Source organism: Nycticebus coucang, chromosome 16 (assembly GCF_027406575.1).
Source record: "Nycticebus coucang isolate mNycCou1 chromosome 16, mNycCou1.pri, whole genome shotgun sequence".
Taxonomy (NCBI): Eukaryota; Metazoa; Chordata; class Mammalia; order Primates; family Lorisidae; genus Nycticebus; species Nycticebus coucang.
Genome location: NC_069795.1, coordinates 47405899 through 47426420, shown reverse-complemented (window position 1 = coordinate 47426420; position 20522 = coordinate 47405899). Strand labels below are relative to the sequence as shown.

The 20522-nt window shown below is 40.3% G+C and overlaps 1 protein-coding gene across 4 annotated transcripts in view; it reads right to left on the bottom strand.

Moving 5' to 3' along the window:
* The window catches only part of ST3GAL6 (ST3 beta-galactoside alpha-2,3-sialyltransferase 6), a 75302-nt gene that overhangs the window by 54148 nt on the left and 632 nt on the right, over positions 1-20522 (bottom strand). The window contains exon 1 of one of the 4 annotated variants that reach the window (XM_053565762.1): positions 20338-20501. The exons of the other annotated variants lie outside the window; for them this stretch is intronic. The gene's annotated coding sequence lies outside the window, so the exon portion shown is untranslated. Of the gene's footprint in view, positions 1-20337; positions 20502-20522 lie in introns of those variants that run through there. 4 annotated transcript variants of the gene reach the window in all.

Genomic DNA, 20522 nt, shown 5'->3' with positions numbered 1-20522 from the left:
TCAGAAACAAATGTGCTCCAATGAATGAATGAATTTATTATTTCAGTGTACTACGATTAATGGAAATATAGGATTCAAGAAAACATGGCTGTTAATAGGTTTTCCCCAGAGATTTCTCTTAAAAAAGTCAGCACTTTTAACTTCTTTCAAGAACTTCTTTTGCATGTGCAACTTGGTTAAAATGTTTGAGGCAAAAGGCCTGGTTTTTGTTCTACCTCAGCTTTTGACATGACTTTCTCATTACACTTACTCATTTCTAGCTTCTGATTTAAAGTGAGAGATGTGAAACTCTTCTTTTCCTTGAACACTTTGATTTCATTGTAGGGTTGAATGGCCCAATTTCAATAATGTTGTTTCTCGTTATAGAGAGGCCCAAGGAAAGGGGGAATGGCTAGCCACTGTATAGGCGGAAAGCCTATAAAGAAGCCTTTAAATGGTTCCATTTTGTGAAGGCAAGTTTGAAGTCTTTTGTGAGTTAGAAAGGAAAAAACCCCTGGATAGAACGCCATGTGTGGTTAAAGGCCTGATCATGTAGAAGTTATTAAAGGCCTGGCTTCGTGGGGGCAGGCCTGCAGGCAGTTACCTGTATATCTCAGGAATTTCCAGACTACTGCCTAAAGATGAATGACTGCCTCCAGATGGTCTACTGAAGGTCAAGCATTCAAACAGCGTATTTCCCCAGAACCTTGTTTTGTGGTTTTATTTTTGATTACTTAGCATCAGAATAGTTTTAGATAATGTTAGTGAAGTGGTTATCAGTTAATCCGTAAGCACCAGGCAGTAAGAGGCCCAGGGCTAAGGTTTAAGTCATATGTTTATTGATTAAGTTATATGCCTACATAAGCTTTGGTGGAAGAAATAAAGTCTCTGTTTGCCTGAGCGAGCTTTCAGCCTTCCTTATTCCCTGACATTTCATCGCAGGCTTAATCTCTGCAGCACGGCCCATGCAAGAAACATTCACACAACACCAGTGGAGCAGTTGGAACACACACGTTTATCAATTAAGTTTGCTGTCCTACATGGGTGTGGTTCATGGTGCCATGAAATAATTACAATAGCAAAAATCAAAGATCACTGATCAAAGATCACCACTACAGATATAATAACAATGAAAAATTTGAAATGTTGTGAGAATTGCCAAAACGTTACAAAGAGACATGAAGTGAGCATGCTGGAAAATGGCAGTGATAGGCCTTGCTGGACACACGGTTGCCACAAACCTTCAGTGTGTAGAAAACAAAATGTGAAGCGCAACAAAGCTAAGCACAATAAAACAGGGTATGCCTGTAACTGGCTCTAATGCTTTTTTTGAGTCATTATCTTCTGATGTGGGCTCCTGTGGCATATAAAACTTATAATAAAACTTATAATGTATGCCTTTCTTCTGATTTTTTGTTTGTGTATGTATTTTTGAGAGACAGGGTCTCACTCTGTCCCCCGGGCTAGAATGCAGTAGTGTGGTGGCAACATCAATAGCTCACTGCAACCTCAAGCTCCTGGGCTCAAGCAATCCTCCTGCCTCAGTCTCCCTAACAGCTAAGTCTACAGACACCTGGGTGGGTTTACACACCTAACAAATTTTTCTACTTTTTGTGGAGACAGGGTCTCACTCTTGCTCTGCTGTTCTCAAACTCCTAGTCTCCAGCAATCCTCCTGCCTTGGCCTCCCAAAGTGCCAGGATTTAGAGGTGTGAGCCACCATGCCTGGCCTTTCCCATGTCAATCTATCTTCTGTCAATACAATTCTTAGACCCATCCTGGGACCAAAAGAGGATGGAGTGGAGTTTTTTCCTACCCTTACACTCTGTGGTATTAGTAGAAACTATTTGTTATTTAAAAATATTCTCAGAAAGAAAATTTTAAATGATGAATCTTTCATTTTAGCAGCCACTTATAAACTATACATTCCTTCAGTAGGGAAGTAATTTGATTATTGTGAAAATCATATAGTAACTTGAAAAAATCAATTTTGTCACATAAAAGATTGTTTTATTTGTTTACCACTAAGATTGTTTCTGTGTGTTTTATGTATATGAGCATGTGTGCACTGTGTGACATTAAGTCCTCAATGTGTGTTATCATTCTTGGAAACTGCAACTTTAAGCAAAATGATGTACAAAGAAAACGAATTTTTTTTCTCATCAACATTATAACAAAATGATATTTAATGACATTATTTGAGGACCTGCTGTAGGTCATTTTGGTTAAAATCAACAGTTCCCAAAACTGAAAAGCATTAGAGAAAAAAATCAGTTGATGTTCTGAGTCGTAGATGTCAGGGCATTTTTTCCCTTAAAGTACATACATTTTAAAATTTGCAAAGAAACAGGAAGCACTTATTTTCCTATATCTCTTTGTAAATTTCATTTTGACATGCCAGCTAAGTAGTTGACTCATTTAGAAATTAGAAAATAAGTCAGCAGTGCTGTTCAAAGGCTACTATTATAACAGAGAAGTCTTCACCAAGAGATGGAAGTTTAGAGATGAACCTAAAGACATTATGGATCATATTGTACCCTCAATGAATCCCCAACAATAAAAAAAAATAAATTAATTAAAAAAAAAAAAGAAATTATGGATCATGACAAATTTGTACCATAGAATTATTTTCCCAAAATATACAGAAAGAACAGTTCTTTGGTTTCTATCACCACTATTACTTGCTACCAATAAAAGATCAATCACAATTTTAAAGTTAGAAGAGTCCTTTAAGATAATTGAGTCTGAATAGCAAGCAATGCCATGCCAGGAACAGCTGGGGGGATGGGGATTTAGTTACACCAGGAGAAGCTTAAATCAAGGGAGGAAACAAGATAGTCCAGTCTCATGTTTGAGGAGCCTTCATGAAGAAGAGGAATTGCCCTGTTTCTGACGGCTACTGGACAGTTAAGCCAAGGCCAGGGAATGCAAAATTCAAGGAGTTAGGTTTGAGCTCAGTACTAAAAAGAACATGTTAATATTTAGAATGTCTAAAAATAACATAGGTTGCATTGCTGGGTAGTGGCTCACTCGTTAGCAAAGATATTTTATTCTAAGGACCACTTGTTAGGGAGTGCAGGGTAGAGCTTAACACATTTTAGTATATCCATCGGCATCACCGGAACATCTTGTTACGATGCTGATTCTGATTCAGCGGGTCTGGGGCAAGACCTGATTATCCATTCACATTTCCAGCAAGCTCCCCAGTGATACCAGTGCAGCTAGTCTGTGGCCCAATGCTTTCAGTGGTGAGAATGTAGGGTTACTTAATCCAGTTTCCCAAAGGGTGGTCATTGCACAGAGTCTTCAACTACTGATTTCGAAAGTCTTCTCCAGCCCTGATTTTGGGGCAGCCCATTCATAAGTAGGTTAAGTTGTTATTTTCAGAGTTCTGTGACTACACACATGCAAATTCGAATATACATCCTCTATCCCCAAGGTCACAGCAATAATTACTTCCACAATTCTGAAGAAAGAAATGTTTCACTTTCATAAAAGAAAAAAAAAGTGCTCTTATTCTGAGCTTAAAACCAAATAAGCCAAATACACTCTGATAAATGAGTAAATTTATTGGTTCAGTATTCTACAGTTAATGGAAATGTAGGATTCGGGAAAACATGGCTCTGAATAATTTTTCCCAGAAATTTCTCTTAAAAAATCATGCCTCTGGGCAGCGCCTGTGGCTCAAGGAGTAGGGCGCCGGGTCCCATATGCCGGAGGTGGCGGGTTCAAACCTATCTCCGGCCAAAAACCACAAAAAAAAAAAAAAATCATGCCTCTAAATGGGGTGGGAAAGTCTCCTAAGGGCTCTCATTTCCCAAACACCTACACAAATCATAAGCATTCCTTCAACACTTTGAAAACCCCTATATCTTGCTTGGTCATATTTTTCTCTGCTGCACAGTTTAATAAATTCGAGCTTTCAATTGGTATAAATTCTATGCAGTGCCTCTTCTAGAAAAATGTGTTGATATATGAATACGAAGCCCTTCCTCAAAATTGAAAGCATTTCTTATGTTTCTCTCCCAGAGTAAATAAACCTAACAGGGAAACATTTCCTCCCTCCCCTCTGACTCTAAAAGTCCTCCTTTTCATTCTAATCTCCTGATGGGAAGGCACGGTGGTTCAGCCTGCAATCCAAGGAGGCCAATGGAAGATGATTGTTTAGAAGTCAGAAGTTCAAGACCAGCCTGAGCAAGTGTGAGACCTGGTCTCTATGAAAAATAGAAAAAATTAGCTGGGTGCAGTGGCAGGTGCCTGCCTGTAGTCCCACTAATCTGGAGGTCAAGGCAGGAGGATTACTTCAGCCCAGGAGCCTGAGGATGCAGTGACCTATGATCACATCACTGCATTCTACCCAAGGTGAGAGCATACATCAACTTTTAATATTCTCATTTTGGAAACTGTCCTGCTTTCCACAGCAAATGAAAATATATGACAATTCTTATACCACTATCCATCAGATGATCTCCTAAAGCCAAATATGAATACAAATACCAGATGAATCTTAACTTAGAGACCTTATAATTCATTAGTACAAATATACCAATGCATACGGTGTATATAAATACATTGTGTGTGTGTATGTAAAATCATACAATACAAACTTCCTAAAACCAGCAGGTTAATCCTTCAGCCAAAGAGCATTTCAAATTCATTTCTTGATAAAATTAACTCAATGTTTTCACTTTCCAGAGAAAGTGTTGATTTATTCAGTGAAGAATTTCCCAATCTATGCCAGATTGTTCCAGGAACTGAGGATCCAGCAGTGAAAAAAGAAAAACAGTTTACAACCTACGGAGAGAGGCAGACATCAACAAGCAGTTTATAAGTGATTATCCGATTACAATCATGGGGAGCGAGGAACTGACCTAGGTAGGGAAGGACAGGAAGAGTCTCTGAAAGATAAAATGTAGTTAACCAGATGAAAGACCATTCCAGGCAGAGGCGACAGCAGCATTTGGAAAGACTCTGAGTTGAGAATGAAATGGTATACTGAAAGATCTAAGGCTGCTGATAGGTAGGGGTGGTGATGAAAATAAAAGCTGATCCCTACATTCCAGGCTTCATGTGCACAAACTGGTATAATCCCCATGACAGCACTGAGAAGGGCGCTATTATTCTCATTTCATAGATAAGGACACTGAGGTCTAGAGAAGTTAAAAGACCCACCCAAGGTCTCAAGATAAAGATTATCAAGACTGGTTTGGGCATAGGCAGTTTGCTGCTGGGATCTTCCTTCCTCATCTCTAGGCTACCACAGCTTCCCAGGAGCAGAAGCAACTTCGAGCTTTTCTCATGCTCAAAATTCATTTTCTTACTTTTCATTTTTTCACAGAATGACCTGGTGAAATAGTAGATGTATGAAACAATACCTTCAGTCTCATTCCCAGAATCTTGATAAGGTATGGTTCCTAGATGGAATCTACTTCATTAAAAAATTTTACAAAAAGGTGTTAACATTAAGTCCAAATACTAATTTAGTATATGCCCACAAGCCCATTAACCACAATAACCATATCTTCTCAGGGTCATTTTAAACTACATTTCTGATCCCTTTCCTATCCTTTCCTATCCCTTTCCTTCTCCCAGTGACAACCAGTATCATGAATTTGATGGATACCAGTCTACTTTTCATTCACGCACATATACAAACACATACAGTCATAAACAATATGTGGTATATGATGTTGTTTTAAGTAATGTTTAACATTTATATAACGAATACATAATATTTTGAAATTCATGTTTTTCACTCCATTCCTTTCGGTTTTGACATGCCTCCATTTGCTTCATAAAGGTCTAGTTCATTCTTTTTGAATACCGTAGAGTATTCCATCAACAAACTATATCACAAAGTTATCCATTTTCTGGAGTAGACATTATGATTGTTCTAAGAAAAGTATTTATCTAAATGTCATTTTCAAGCCAAATATCTTCTGCCAACCCTACAAATTGCTAGAAATACTTCAAAATTATAAATTCATGTTTAAATAGTTTTTTTCCCTAAAGCATAAACCTTTAGTAGTTCAAGTCATATAAAAATACTTAAATTATTACAATACTATTAATCTCAGAAAATGGAAACTAAACAGTATCTTATTTTATTTTATTTACTTATTTTTTGAGACAGCGTCTCATTCTGTTGCCCTAGATAGAATGCCGTATCATCAACCTAGCTCACAGCAACCTCAAACTTGGGCTCAAGCCTTCCAAGCAACTGAGATTATGGGTCCCCTGCCACAACACCTGGCTAGTTTTCTATTTTTACTAGAAATGGGGGTCTTGCTCTTGCTCAGGGTGGTCTTGAACCCCTGAGCTCAAGCAATCCACCCACCTTGGCCTCCCAGACTGCTAGGGTTACAGGTGCGAGCCACTGTGCCTGAAAATAAACTTCTAGTGAATGTGAATCTATAATAATCCTGTTGAAAATCAAATGCATTGAAAAGAAAGTAGATGCAGAAAATAGTCTTACAACCACTTTCTCTTCCTCATAACCACACACTGCCTGGGCAGAAAAATAAGTGCTCTGGAGAATGTAGATAAACAAACCAAAGGTCCTGTGGAATGATTTATTCTCTGTTCTGGCCAGACAATAATCTAAAGCACAGTCTGACAGAAAGGTTACTAATTTTTTTGTTTTAGAATAAAGGAATTATGAAGTGCCTACTGTGTGCCAAAGACAACGTTTGATAAAGTGGACAGTTAAACAGAGCAATAAAATATTTAGTACTTGATCTTGAAGTGGTTAGAACAATAAATGGTGTGACCATAAACAATGATATGTTTATATTAATGGCTATTTTTAGCTCAAGGACATTGTAACAAGGTTTATTATCAAATGTAAACTAAAGTCAACTTTACAAATAACTCATCTATGGGATTCCTAGATCTTTAACATTATTTCCTAGAAAGAACTATCTGACAAAACCTTAAAAGGTAGATCTTCAAAATATGTATAATTAATTTACTAATGATTGCATTCTTCACAGTATAAAACAATACAGTCTAGAAAATACAAAAGGAAAGTTGAAGATGGGCTTTTCTTTTCTGGGGGAGAAGGGAGAAGAAAAGCTTCTTCTAGCAGAAGTGTACAGCACTCCGAAAAAGGTAAATAAAAAACAAATCTGAGTTCCCAATGAAAGGAGTCATTCAAAGGACACTGGGGTCACAATGAAGTCTGAATGATTTTGGCATTCACAAATCAGAACATATTTTAGTATATTCCACAAGTCAAGATGATATATCTGCTAGATCCCTGGCTCAGCTTAAGAAATCCCTCTGGGCTTAGGAAAACCATCCCAAGGCTTCCAGAGGCAGGCCTGAATTCATCCCACCAGTAGCTGAGTGAGAAAACTGGCTAAGCAGATGGAGCAGCTCCATCCTATGTCCGTCCGTCTGTCCATCCATCCAAACATCCACGCATCCCAGATTTTTATTACCCATCTATTGTGTGCCATGGAATCTCAGGGTCCCAGGACTGTGTGAGCTGAGAGAGCACATACATCCTGAAGGTAAACCCCCGTAGCTACATTTTAAACACAGACAATTGAACATAACAAACATAACCTCTTGCCCCACCCCTGACCTCTTAACTATAGGTTCAAAGTGAACTATCTTATAATTTTTCAATTATATAAAGTGTGTATTATACAGAATATATAATTAGCCAAAAACTCTCTCCCCAAAGGGCAAAATGCTTCCTAAGTATAAATAGCCAAAAGCACAAGTTAAAAGAAGTTTAAGCAGAATAAGAAATGGCAACTAGACCAGAAACCAAAACTAAGACTATTTAAAACTTCTAAAAGTTTCTTCTGTTTGTGATTTTTTAAAATGTCCTCAAGACTTTTCTATGGTTATGAGCAGGAATCTGTGGCTTCTGAACAAAAAGGAAGGGGCAGTCGAGGAATCTAGGCAGTCCAGGCTGGGGACGTTCAACCAAAAGACAGTCTGTGCTAAGATTTAAAATAAATGCCACCAGTAGAGTCCCTAGGTCCCAAAGCAAAGGTACAAATGGAGAACCCAGGAACTGCCCTGAGTCTGTGGAGTTACCCTGGGAATTTCCTAACAGGGCTGTCCTGTGATTCCCCTGCCTCCAGAAACTCAGGCTGAAATAAAAATAGATAGTTGTAAGGCAGTCTAAAGCAAATCCTTTGCTAAAGAAGGCATATCCTGTGGTTTAATATGCTCTGCGTAGTTCCTCGTTACTAACTAAACCCTAATTGTTGGGCACCTTTTCGATCTGAAAACTTTTTATTTTCTCAGATAAGAATGGATCATTGACATGCCTAAATAGAGCAAAAGGAAGCCTTTATTTACAACATGCTACATTATTTGAAAAATAGAGAATTCCTGTAAAAAATAAAGTGTACTGATTTATCATTATTATTTTTTAATCAAAGATGACTCTGGACCAGAGGAGCTAGGGAAAACTGCACCAGAGTTCTGTCCCCAGTCTGGGGCTGAAGGGTGTAGTAGATACCAGCAGGAACCCAGATGAGGTACAAAAGGGAGGATCTGCAAGGCTTATTCTGGGGGCGTCTAAAAACCAAACCAATTCCATCTGAAAGTGCTAGTGAAAAGCAGAGTGAAACGAAGAAAAGCCACATAATATTACAGTAATGCATCCTCTGTCTTCCTCTGGGGCACATCACAGACAGGGCAAGGGTGAAGTTTAAAGAGGAACAGCCTGGACAGGCTACAGCCACCACTAAACTGAGCAATTCCAGGACCAGGGGCCAAGCAGGATCGGAGACTTCAGAGAAGTGGGTACCAGTCCCACCCCTCTGTAATAGGGTCCTAGGACTGTCGGAACAAAGCACCAAAAACTAGGTGGCTTAAAACTACAGAAATGTATTGTCTCACAGTTCCAGCCGCCAGAAGTCAAGGTGTTGGCAGGGCCATGCTTCCTCTCAGAACTGCAGGGAAGAACCTCCCTGGCCTCTTCCCAGCAGTGAGTGGTTTGCCAGCAATCGCAGCTTGTGGATGCATCACTGTAATTCTGTCCTCACATGTACGCCAGTGAGGTGACCTCATTTAATTTACCACATCAGCCATGACCCTATTTCCAAATCAGGTCACAATCTGAGGTGCTGTGGATTAGGACTTCAACGTACAAATGAACCTCTAAACCCTCTTTGGGGCACCCAGTGCTTCACCTCAATCAGAGGGACCCTGATGTTCCCGAGCCACCAGAATACCTGGGGGCCAATTAATGTTAAAGTGAAATAGAAAAAAATTAACTTATGGTGGCAAAAGTCAGAATAGTGGTTACATGTGAGGCGAGTATTAGTGCCTGAGTGAGAGGCACCTGGTGCCCTCCTGGAGAGCCAGTAATGCCTTATTTCTTCATCTGGAGGCAGCTTATCTGGTTGTGTTCACTGTGAGGAAATTTACTGAGCTACACCTACATGGTTTGTGCACTCCGCTCTCTGTCTATTTCCATAAAAACTTGACTTTAAAATACATTAGAGAAGATGAAGCTGTCCAAGAAATAGGGGTCTTGGCAGCCCAGGTAGAACCTCAGAGGGGGGTAATCTCTGGGAGAAATGGCACAGCCTGGAGCTGGCAGCTCAGCCCCACTGGCTTAGACACTTGAGCTGCGAGTTCACCTGTAAGGAGCAACTCCTAGGAAGCTGGTATTTGGATGAAAATACCAAAGTAATTCATTTATAAAAAGAAAAATGTAAGTGCCAAGGAGTCTGTATACCTAAACCAACAGATCAGTAACTTCTACAGGCAAATCCACAAGTAATAATTAAAAAGTTGTTTGGTAAGCACAGACTCATAGCAAGGCTCCGTTCTCCCCGCGCAGTGCTGCGAATATGCGGAGACATTCCACTCTGCCCTCTGTTTTTCCAGCCTCCTTGCAGACCTCTCCTCCACATTCCACTTTGAGGCTAAGGACAGTTCAAGTAAGTTCCAGTGTTTTTTCTCTCACATCTAATTCTTCTCTGGGAATTTAAACTGTTGGAATTAGAGTGTTTGGGGTCTTAATGCTTAATTTCCAAGGAAGAGAAAACACCACCAAAAGGCCGAGTTAAAAGCTCCTGAGCAACACTCAGACTTAGTAGAAAAATAGAAAACATATTTCTGAAGTAAAAACATAATATTTTTTAGAATTAAATATTAACATCAGATATTACATAAGCTGTGAATAACATATTGATATATCAGATCAGTGGAGGGAAGAGGGGAAAGAAGCCAAAACTTAACTGCAGTGTCAACAAAGAAATACAAATAGAATATCAATTGTGGAAAATGAGAAGCACTTGTATGAAATGTATAAGGGAGATACTGAAAGTTTCAAGGACACTGGATGTCTCTATCCTGGCAAAAGTCCATCTCCACTTATACAGAAGTCACAAATTGACATTTCACATGACTACCCTTTAAATGCTCATGTTATTAAAAACAAGTGCTCTATCAATTATGTGTTACCTTAACTAATGTTTTCATCATTTTCTTAGGAAAACAGTAATTGGAAGAGATGTATCACATGCCATGTGTAAACGCCAAACCCAACTTGAGAAGCAACATGCAGAATTTACCTGTTTATTTATTTATTTATTTATTTATTTTGCAGTTTTTTGGCCCGGGCTGGGTTTGAACCCGCCACCTCCAGCATATGGGGCCGGCGCCCTACCCCTTTGAGCCACAGGCACCGCCCAGAATTTACCTGTTTAAACTGTCTGTACAGACCTACCTCCGTCAGTGCACAGGGTTATAGGAAGACATAAATAGAGAGGGTGCAAAAAAATGTATACACATTTTAAGAAAGGAAAGCCTTTATTAAATTTATAATACTCTGCAGTTAAATAAATTGCTCAGCATGACTTGTACTCATCGTTTGGTATAGGTACATATTTAGTATTATAATTTTAATATAGTTTTCTCCTTTCTTAACCTGTGCATACATTTTTTTGCCCCCCTCTGGATATAAAAGTCTGATCCAGCTGACTCTTAATGAACTCACTGGCCTCATAACCTAAAATGCCGGACTTTGAATGTTGTGTTCTAATAACACCAAACTTTGCACAGTTCTCAATCCCTACTTGACACTCTTTCATCCCTCAGCGACTCTGTGCTGTTTCTGATGCCTGGAATGCTCTCCCTCCTCACACTCACTAGCACGCTCCCCGCTATAAATTAGAATCATCCGTTGGGATACTACTGTTTAAGGAATACTTCCCTTTCCACCTCCACCCTGTATTTGGGTAAGGATAGTGAGGAGACTAAGAAAGCAAGCATATGTAAAGATGTTTCAAAAATTGGGATAACTACAACGAGCCTATCTTTTAAACCATTAAAAAGAAAAAAAAAACTCAGACTAAACAATGTTAAACTTTTAAATGAACACTTAGAGAAAATAGCTTTTGTTCCCTATCCCTAGCTATTTTGAACATTTCACAGCTCTATTCAACCAACAGAGATATTCCTTCGCAACTCCAGTAAAAGCATGTGCACACACACACACACCTTACATCCCTTGCTATGCGTGCCCATAGACCTCTTTATAATAGCACAGTGCCTGGAACATGATAGGTACCTAAATACTTGTTGCTGTTCATCGAAAAATGATTAAAGAAATATAACAACATTGATAGATTCATATATTCCAAATGAAAGTCAGGTGCTAAGAGGAAACAAACTTAAGAAAAAAATCAGAGCTTTATAAAACTGATCAGAAAGCCTTTCTAGGGGAAGTTAATTTTTAACTATCTGAGGAAAAATAAAATTGTCATAATGGCTATAGGAATAGTGTCATAATGTCATGGCAGATAACGTTGATCGAATGTTTTATATTTGGCAGAAACTATGCTGAACTATTCATATGTGTTTACTTTTTATTATCATAATAACTATGATGTGGATATTATTTCAAATTTAAAGATAAGGAAAGTGAGGCTCAGAGAAGTTGGGCAACTTGATCAAAGTCATGCCATGATAAGTGATAAGCCATGAAGTTGGAAACAGAACATGGGCAACCTGGCTGAGGTGGGAGAGGTGGAGGGGAAGGAAAAAGGTACTGAGTGTCTCGGAACAGCCCAGACCAAAGCCGTGGGATGCCTGCATGGCTACGGGTCAAATGGGAGAGTAAACAAAAGTCAGAAACATGCAATGGTAGAAAACTTCAGAGACCATTACGAGAAATCCTCTGTATTTTTGAGCTGAAAAATTTTTTTCATAATAAAAACCATGCCTCAGGAATGTTATTATGAAAGGTATATATCCAGGAATATTGGTGGTTGTAGGTACAGAGCTCAGGTATATGATCTTCTTTAAAAACGTTATTATTTTATTTTATGATTCAAAAAGAAGAGCCCTATCTACTAAACTTGTAAAAACAATTTTTGGCAATAGGTAGGCCAGATTTGTCTGCAAAAAAAATTCAGTGCATGGAAAACATTTATAAGTACTTCATGATCAGAAAGCATACACATACCTCCTAACATCCTGTTTATCAAAAATCCGAACTTTATTTATTTTATTTTACTTTATTTTTTGAGACAGAGTCTCACTCTTTCACCCTGGGTAGAGTGCCATAGTGTTATAGCTCACAGCAACCTTCAATTCTTGGGCTCAGGCAATCCTCTTGCCTCAGCCTCAAGTAGCTGGGACTACAAGTGCCTGCCACATTGCCGAGCTAGTTTTTCCATTTTTAGTAGAGACGAAGTCTCACTCTTGCTCAGGCTGGTCTTGAACTCCTGAGCTCAGGCAATCCACCATCCTCGGCCTCCCAGGGTGCTAGGAATACAGTGTGAGCCACCCATGCCTAGCCAAAAATATAATTATTTATTATTTACTTGTTGTAAAGCAGCGAAAAATTAGCTAAATCACTTTTTCGTTTATCTGAAATACTGGCTACAAGTATCAGAAGTATTTTGACAGCAGTGTCTTTTCTTAGCTCACAGAATCATTTACATTTACAGCGGAAAGCTCCTTTAACTATCAAGCTCTATCAATTAAATAAAATTAAATTAATTTCTGTTGCTGAAAGGCAGCTAAAAATCCATTCATGCCCTACATGAAGGCCTGCATTATCATCTCACTGCTCTTGTCCAAATGTAACTGGAAAACTCATTTTCTAATTGTTAAATACAGTCAATTATCCATGAGGAGTGAGGGAATTAAAACAAAAATAAAATCTACGTCTTTTTATTCTTTGGCTTTATGCTGACCATGGAAAATGAACACATTCCTAATCTCTGCTTTTCCTACCCCTTAATACATTAAGAACTCTTACATATTAAAGTATTACACAAGATTTTAACAGAAGCATTTGAAACTTCTATGGATCTGGCCTAAATTTTAGCAATAGAATATTTCCCAAGATGAAAATTCCACCAAGAGTTCAGAAGCAGTGGGCTGATACTTCTGAGAAGTAAAATCTGATGAGACAGGAAGGGGACTCCACAGAACCAGCCCAGAGAAAAGGCTGTGTTTATAAAGCATCATGTTCTTATGGAACGGGAGGAAACAAATCTAAAAGGTAGGGCCTTTCCTGCAAAATCTTTAAATGTGAATACACTTCTTTTTAAATGTGAACCAAGAGGATGCCTTCTGAAGACATTCTTTGTTACAATGAATCTCTGACACCCTGAGTCTGAGCTGGAGCCTGCAGCTGAGCCCCTCTCGTGGGCCAGTGCCTGCCTCTCCCCCATCTGCTGAGCTTCTCCTGACTCCCTCCAATTCTGGCAATCTTGATGTGAGAGTATTTTTATTCCCCATGGCATTCGTTTGTGTTTTAAACTAGGTTAAGTGATACCTAATAGAAATCTAAGAAACGTCATAACAAGCAGTTGGAACTTAAACAATGAAATTTTGGCCTACTACAGTGCTTAAAAATAAATTCATGAAATCACCAACATAAAGATGTTGTACTGTTAAAGAGGGAAATAATTTTGTTATTCACATTCTTGCCACACTTATTCTTTTCAGTAATGTAACAAATAACCTCACAAGCCCCACCTAAATTATCATTAATTAGGAACTAGGAAATTTTACTACAAGTTTACCACACAGGAAAAAAAGGTGAGAATATCCATCTGGTGACATTTATTTATTTTTTTTTTTTTGGCCGGGGCTGGGTTTGAAACCGCCACCTCCAGCATATGGGACCAGCGCCCTACTCCTTGAGCCACAGGCGCCGCCCCCATCTGGTGACATTTATATACCAATCTCTTTTTTTTGTCAGCATAAGTATACTACAATAGTATTTTATAAAAAAACTTTTCTGAACCAAAAGTGTTTTCATTAATATTGGAGACACAAATCCACAGGGATGAATTCATTTTTTGCCTGTTTTCTCCAATGGATAAAGTTTTTTTTTTTTGAATTTTGGCCAGGGCTGGGTTTGAACCTGCCACCTCCGGCATATGGGGCCAGCACTCCACTCCTTTGAGCCACAGGTGCCACCCAGATGAAGTTTTTTGAGATGACAAATTGGTAATAATAATTATTAAGATAAATCATGATCAATGTAAAAATGTTACAACTGGGCTAAAATACAAACCCCAACTGAGGATAGTTCAATTTACAACTACCATTGTTTTTCACTTTCAGTACAGTAGTCAATAAATTATAGAAGATATTGAACATTTTATTATAAAACAGGCTATGGGTTAGATAATTTTACCCATCTGTAGGCTCATATAAGTTCAGAGCATGCTTAACATAGGCTAAGCTATGCTATGATGTTCAATGAGCTAGGCAGATTAAATGCATTTTAGACTTAATGATATTTTCAATTTACAATGGGTTTATCAAGATGTAATCTGAATGGGAGGAACATCTGTATTAACTTTGAAAGTCAATCAACGGAGACCGATGAAGTAATCTGACAAATGTGTGCTGAATTCATAAAAGGCTGGACGCTGTGCCAGGTGCAGAGGGCATGCAGGTGAATAAGACAAGGCTCCACCACTGCCTTCTCAAACAGAAATATGGTTCAGATTTTTTGGCACTACATTAAAAAAAAAAAAAAGCTGAAATTTACTTGTTAGGTAAGTATGTAAGTTAACGAATGAGCAAAAAACAAACAAACAAACACAAATGAGCTAAAGAATCTCAAAAATAATTTTCTCTAAAAATTGTGCTAAGCCTCCCCAGAAAGTAACATACTGGTCATGATGAGACATCCTGAAATTGAAGGATAGCTGATAAAATCCTGGGATCTTCTGTTCACTTCTAATAAACCAGCACTACTAGTTTAACAGTAATAATAAATCAAGATAATTTTAGTGCTACTCTAAGACTGCCAAGATCATATGTGAAGACCAATGGAAATTCTCAGGCATAGTATATATTTCTGTGACAAATATTATAAGAGTCTTGTACATTTCCACTGAAACTGTACTTTAAAGACAGCATGAACCTCCCAAGACAGATTGCATAGGCAGCAGTCCAGGAGAAAAGAAGCAGGAATTCAGGAAAAGGCAAGGCCTTTGGGTTATTCAAAATACTGCCTCTTGCAACAATAACTGTCTTGCAAAAGACATAAGTTTCATTTGATTTGACTAGATAATTAATTTAATTTTTAGTACGTAGTTTCAGATGTCAATATCAAAGATTACTTAGAAACACTAGATATTCAGTTTGAAGAGCAGTCGACTAGCAGGTTTAGTCGTAAGAACTTTGTGCCTGAAGGTGAAACTACCTGAGTATATGAGTATATTTCAGAGGATAAGAGGAGAACTGTGTAAGTTTCTCTGAGCCCTGCCTGTGTGTACGAATATACCTATGTCCGGGCCTACATAAAGGAGATGAAATCAGTGATGGACAATTAATGGGGAGAAGTAAAGCCAACGTCGAAAGTGGACATTTGTGTGTGTAAGAGAGAGAGAGATAGAGCACGTGTGTGTGCAAGACAGGAAAACCCACTGCTTAATGGGTGAAAATGTAGTCCCTAATCAAAAATCTTCAGAGGCATCCATTCTAATTCAAATATAATTCAAGGAATCAGTGCTACTGTAATCCTAGCACTGTGGGAGGCCAAGGTGGGCAGAATGCTTGAGCTCAGAAGTTCGAGACCAGCCTGAACAAGAGCAAGACCCTGTCTCTACTAAAAATAAAAAAATTAGCCAGGCATGGTGGCAGAAGCTTGTAGTCCCAGCTGCTAAGGAGGATAAGGCAGGAGGATCCCCTGAGCCCAGGAGTTTGAAGTTGCTGTGAGCCAGGCTGAGGCCAGGGCACTCTCTATCCTGGGCAATAGAGTGAGACTACATCTCAAACTTCTTCAGAGGCTTCACAGGCCTTCAAAGGCTTCACAAAATCTGCCTTCTATCTCCCTTGGTGACTGAATCTCCTTCCCCTCACCCCCTCTCACACTTTCCTTGAACTGCAGGTTGTCCCAACCACTCTCTTCTCACACTGCTCTTCTGTTTCTCAAACACCTCTAATTCATTTATGCCCAAGACCTTTACAGTTGCCTCTGCCTGGAAGGCTCCTCCTTCTGCTCTTCACCTGACAGGCTCCATCTCAGCTCAAATATCACCTCCACCGAGAAGCTTCCCAACTGCTCCAAAGTTGCTTCCTCTATCCCGTCTCTATCACTCTCCTATGTTGTATTGTCTTTTTAACACTCATTCTATCTGACATATGCTTTGTCATTTATTTATATCTTGTTTATTAACTGTTTCCCACAGCAACATAAGCTCTATAAGAGCAGGGGATTTGTCCGTCTTGTACAACACTGTACTGCTGCCTCCTGAGAACATCTCTTATTACATGGTGGATGCTTAGTAAATACTGGCTGACCATGAAGAAAGTCTCACTTTATGGATGACCATGCAGAAATATCCACTGTAAACCACTCTCTGCTCCCTTGTTTCCCCCAGCTCCCAGCAGTGACCATGCCCCGCAGCCAGACCAACCCCAGGGCTGCTTTCGTGCTTTCACAACTGCAGAGCAGCCCACCACCTTTGGAGAGAACCCCAGCCTCTTGGTCTTATTCTTAGCACCACCTAAAGATCTTTCTATTCCAAATTAGATAAAAAGTAAATAAATGTTTAAAGAACCCTTCAAAGCCCAGCATTAGATGCTACTGAACAAAATGATGCCATCTGCACACTTCATCTTGCACTAAGTGTATAAGAGAAGGAGGGGGAGAGAATAGAGGGCAAGAGAACCTTTTCACTCAGCTCTTCAGTGTTTATGATAAGAAAATGTACTAGCAGCTGGGTGCTTTTCTTCCCCTCTATCCCACTAGTCCAGGAAGAGGAAAGCCCCAGTCAGATACTGAAAAGTTATGGCAGTAAAAGGTAAGATGGCCATTCCCTTGGATAACCATAAGTTTTCCAGGAAAAAGAAATACGGACTTGGGGAAGAAAGCCTAACCGCACGTTCCTTATTCTCCTTCGCCCTCATAACCTGACTGCCAAAGCTCAGTCTTTCCGAGCCCAGCCACAGAGCAGTCAAGTTCCTTACCACATTTGAGACAGTACAGTTGATTGACCATCAGGAGAAAGAACCACTACCCCACAATAGTGAGGGGACTGAGTTTCTAAGTCGTTGATATAGAACCATGACGCGTTTCCTACTCAAATCTTACAATGCTTACATTTCATTACAGGCATCGAGCTCACTCCAAAGCAAACACAATTTTTAACCCAAAGGGTTAACTTGAAAACCGTCATGTGTACTATTATTCACTGAGGCTGGGACAAGCGGGACAGAGGTTCATTTCAACTGTAAGGGTTGGAATGTTACCCTGGGAAGACTTCTTCCAGGCAAGATACAGCTGATCCTTTAAGGGTGAGTAGAAAATATTTTCAGAAAGAAACTAACTTTTGGAATACAGCCTAGTGGAGATAGCATAAGCTCCTGGATGTGACAAGACACAGCACACCTAAATGGCATATCAAAGATGTAAACTGCCAAGTACACCTGTAATCTCAACACTATGGGAGGCTAAGACAGGAGATTGCTAGAGGCCAGGAGTTCAACACCAGCCGGGGCATTGTAACAAGTCTCTTTCTCTACAAAAAATTTAAAAATTAGTGGAGTGTGTTGGCATGTACCTGTAGTCTCAGCTACTCAGGAGGCCAAGGCAGGAAGATCTCTTGAGCCCAGGATTTCAAGGTTATAATGAGCAATGATTACACTATTGCACATCAGCCCAGTCAACGTAGTGAAGATCCTATCTCCAGAAATGTTTTTTCAATTTTAATTAAAAAGAGAAAGAGAGAGATGTGCAGAAGATAGAAAGTACCTGAAGTCTGAAATTGGCAAAAGGAAAATGGGACAAAATGCGTAGACATTCAAGAAGCCCAGACTGAGGGGTAATTGGAAAGATATATTCACACCAAGGTATATATACATTAAGTGTGTGCAACAGCCAAGGAGAGAGAAATACACAAGAAATAAAAGGATCTGTGCAGAATGTGTAAGAAGGAAGCTTCCTCAAGTGGAGCAAGGCAGAGGTAGCAACTTAACATAAGCCATTGTAACTAAACCTGAGGCAGTCTTGGTTTCTGTCTCATACGGTTGTTAGGAAGTTTACATAAAATAGTATACAAAAACACACCATAGATCAGAGTGGGTGAGTGCCACAAGTGAGCTCTACGCTTCCCTCACCTCCTCAATAAACATCACCTAGAAAGCATGTTGCACAGATCTCTGGTCCCCAAGCCCTGGATGGAGTCATAATTTCCGTGGCAGCCATCTGGTCGTCTGCACAGTTAGCAGATGATGCTTATCAGGGAAAAGTAGGAAATAGGGCATTATTCTCTTCTCCTCCCATAAGGTTCCAACACAAATGTCTCCAACAGAACAAAATGGCTGTGAAATCCAGTTCTCTGCCACTGAGTTCTGGATAATTTGATCAAAGCCAGGCTGATGTCTTTTTTTTTCATACCAAAAATTTTGTCTATTGAACTATTTGAACAGACTGATGTCTTTCAATGGCATTCTTCTGTCAATTTTGTCTATTCTTTTCTGAGCCTCAAATATTTCTATTGATTTGGCACATAAGAACAAATTGAATATCTCCAACAAATCCTACTAAAATCAAGTGAAAACTGTGGTCGCATTTTATCACCTCATTAAAACAAGATACAGTACAATCTGGGATTGCGGCATTCAGGGACTACAGCGTATGGTAAAAAAGAAAGTTATGCAGAGCAAGGAATGAGCATTCCCCCGCACACTCTACCATTGGGAACAGTGTGGGAAACCAGACCAGGGTAACCCTTTCTGGAAAAGTTCTCTCCCTACAAACCAATATTGCCATTATCTAAAGTGCGTCCGAAGCCGTTAGCTTCATTCAAACTCAGCAAACTAAACCACAATCTTAGGGTGTCTCTTTTGCAGATCTTGCTATGAAAAGCCGTTCTTGGTGAGAGGAAAAAGGAAGCAACCCAAACCAACTGACACCGTCAAATCACCGTGCTTGCCCACGGAAAATAACCTGGCAGCCTGACCACATTTCTGCAAATATTTAACATCTTCCCGTAACTAAAAATACAGTTTCACGGTCTGCAGCTAGGTGAGAAAGATTAGAAACCGCAAACTCCGATCCTCAGGCTAGTGTACCGAAGAGGCCAGCGGAAACACCAAGAGCGGTCACGGCCGGAAGGTCGGCGTGGACCGACCACACCAGACCAGGATTCCTGACCCTCTACCTAATCACAGCGCCCTGGCGGTCCCCTAAACGCCGGTGTGACGCGGGTGGCTTCTTATACTCTGATCCTCAACTGTGTTTCCCATCCCCACCCCCACAAACTGTTTTCAAACATTACCTTTGAACAGCGGCTTCCTCTCCCCAGCCTGTTCCTCTCCGCCCTCCCTTGCCGCCCCACTGAAAAGCCTAAAAGAGCATTTGGGGAGGGTTGTTTGGGTTTCTGGAACAGATTTTCTTTTAAGGCAAAATAGCAGCACATGACAAGGGGGCTTGAGATTGCTGGTAGGTCCGGAGCTAGCGGCGGCAAAAGGACAAGTTTTTTCTTCTTTATCCTGAAAATTAACGGCAGCCCAAACACTGCAATTTTCTCACCGCCTAACCCCCGCCCCCAAAATGCCTCGGTGCTTGCTTTGTTAGGTCTAGTTCTGTAGTGGAAAGAAAGGTTTCTCGAAAAAACTTTCTAAGGTAAAGGACCAGAACCTTCCAGACCCCTCGCCCCTCCTCGGGTATAGACCGTTGTACAAGACAACAATAGTGAGACAGGAACTGGTCACCCCCTGGGTTTCCCAGGCGCACGCCCTCGCCTGCGATTAGAGAAGAAAGGGTCGCGGAGCTCCTACAGTCCCCGTGAGCTCCAGGACCCCCGGGGCACTGTCCCAGCCCTGGTCTCAGCGCACCCCAACTAGCTCGCGGCTCCCAGCGCCCGGTGGCCTCATTTCACCGCCGCCCGCCACAGACCTGGGTGCTGGCAGGGAATGTGGAGGGACAGTCCGCGCACCGCGTCTCAACCCCCAACGCTCAGCCACAGAGGGTCTGGGCAGCACAGAGCTCAGGCGGCCCGGAGCCTGGTCAGGAACGCGTCCCCGCGACTCCATTCTCCCCAACCCGAGCTGTGCAGACCCGCAGCCAAGCCAGCCCGGAGA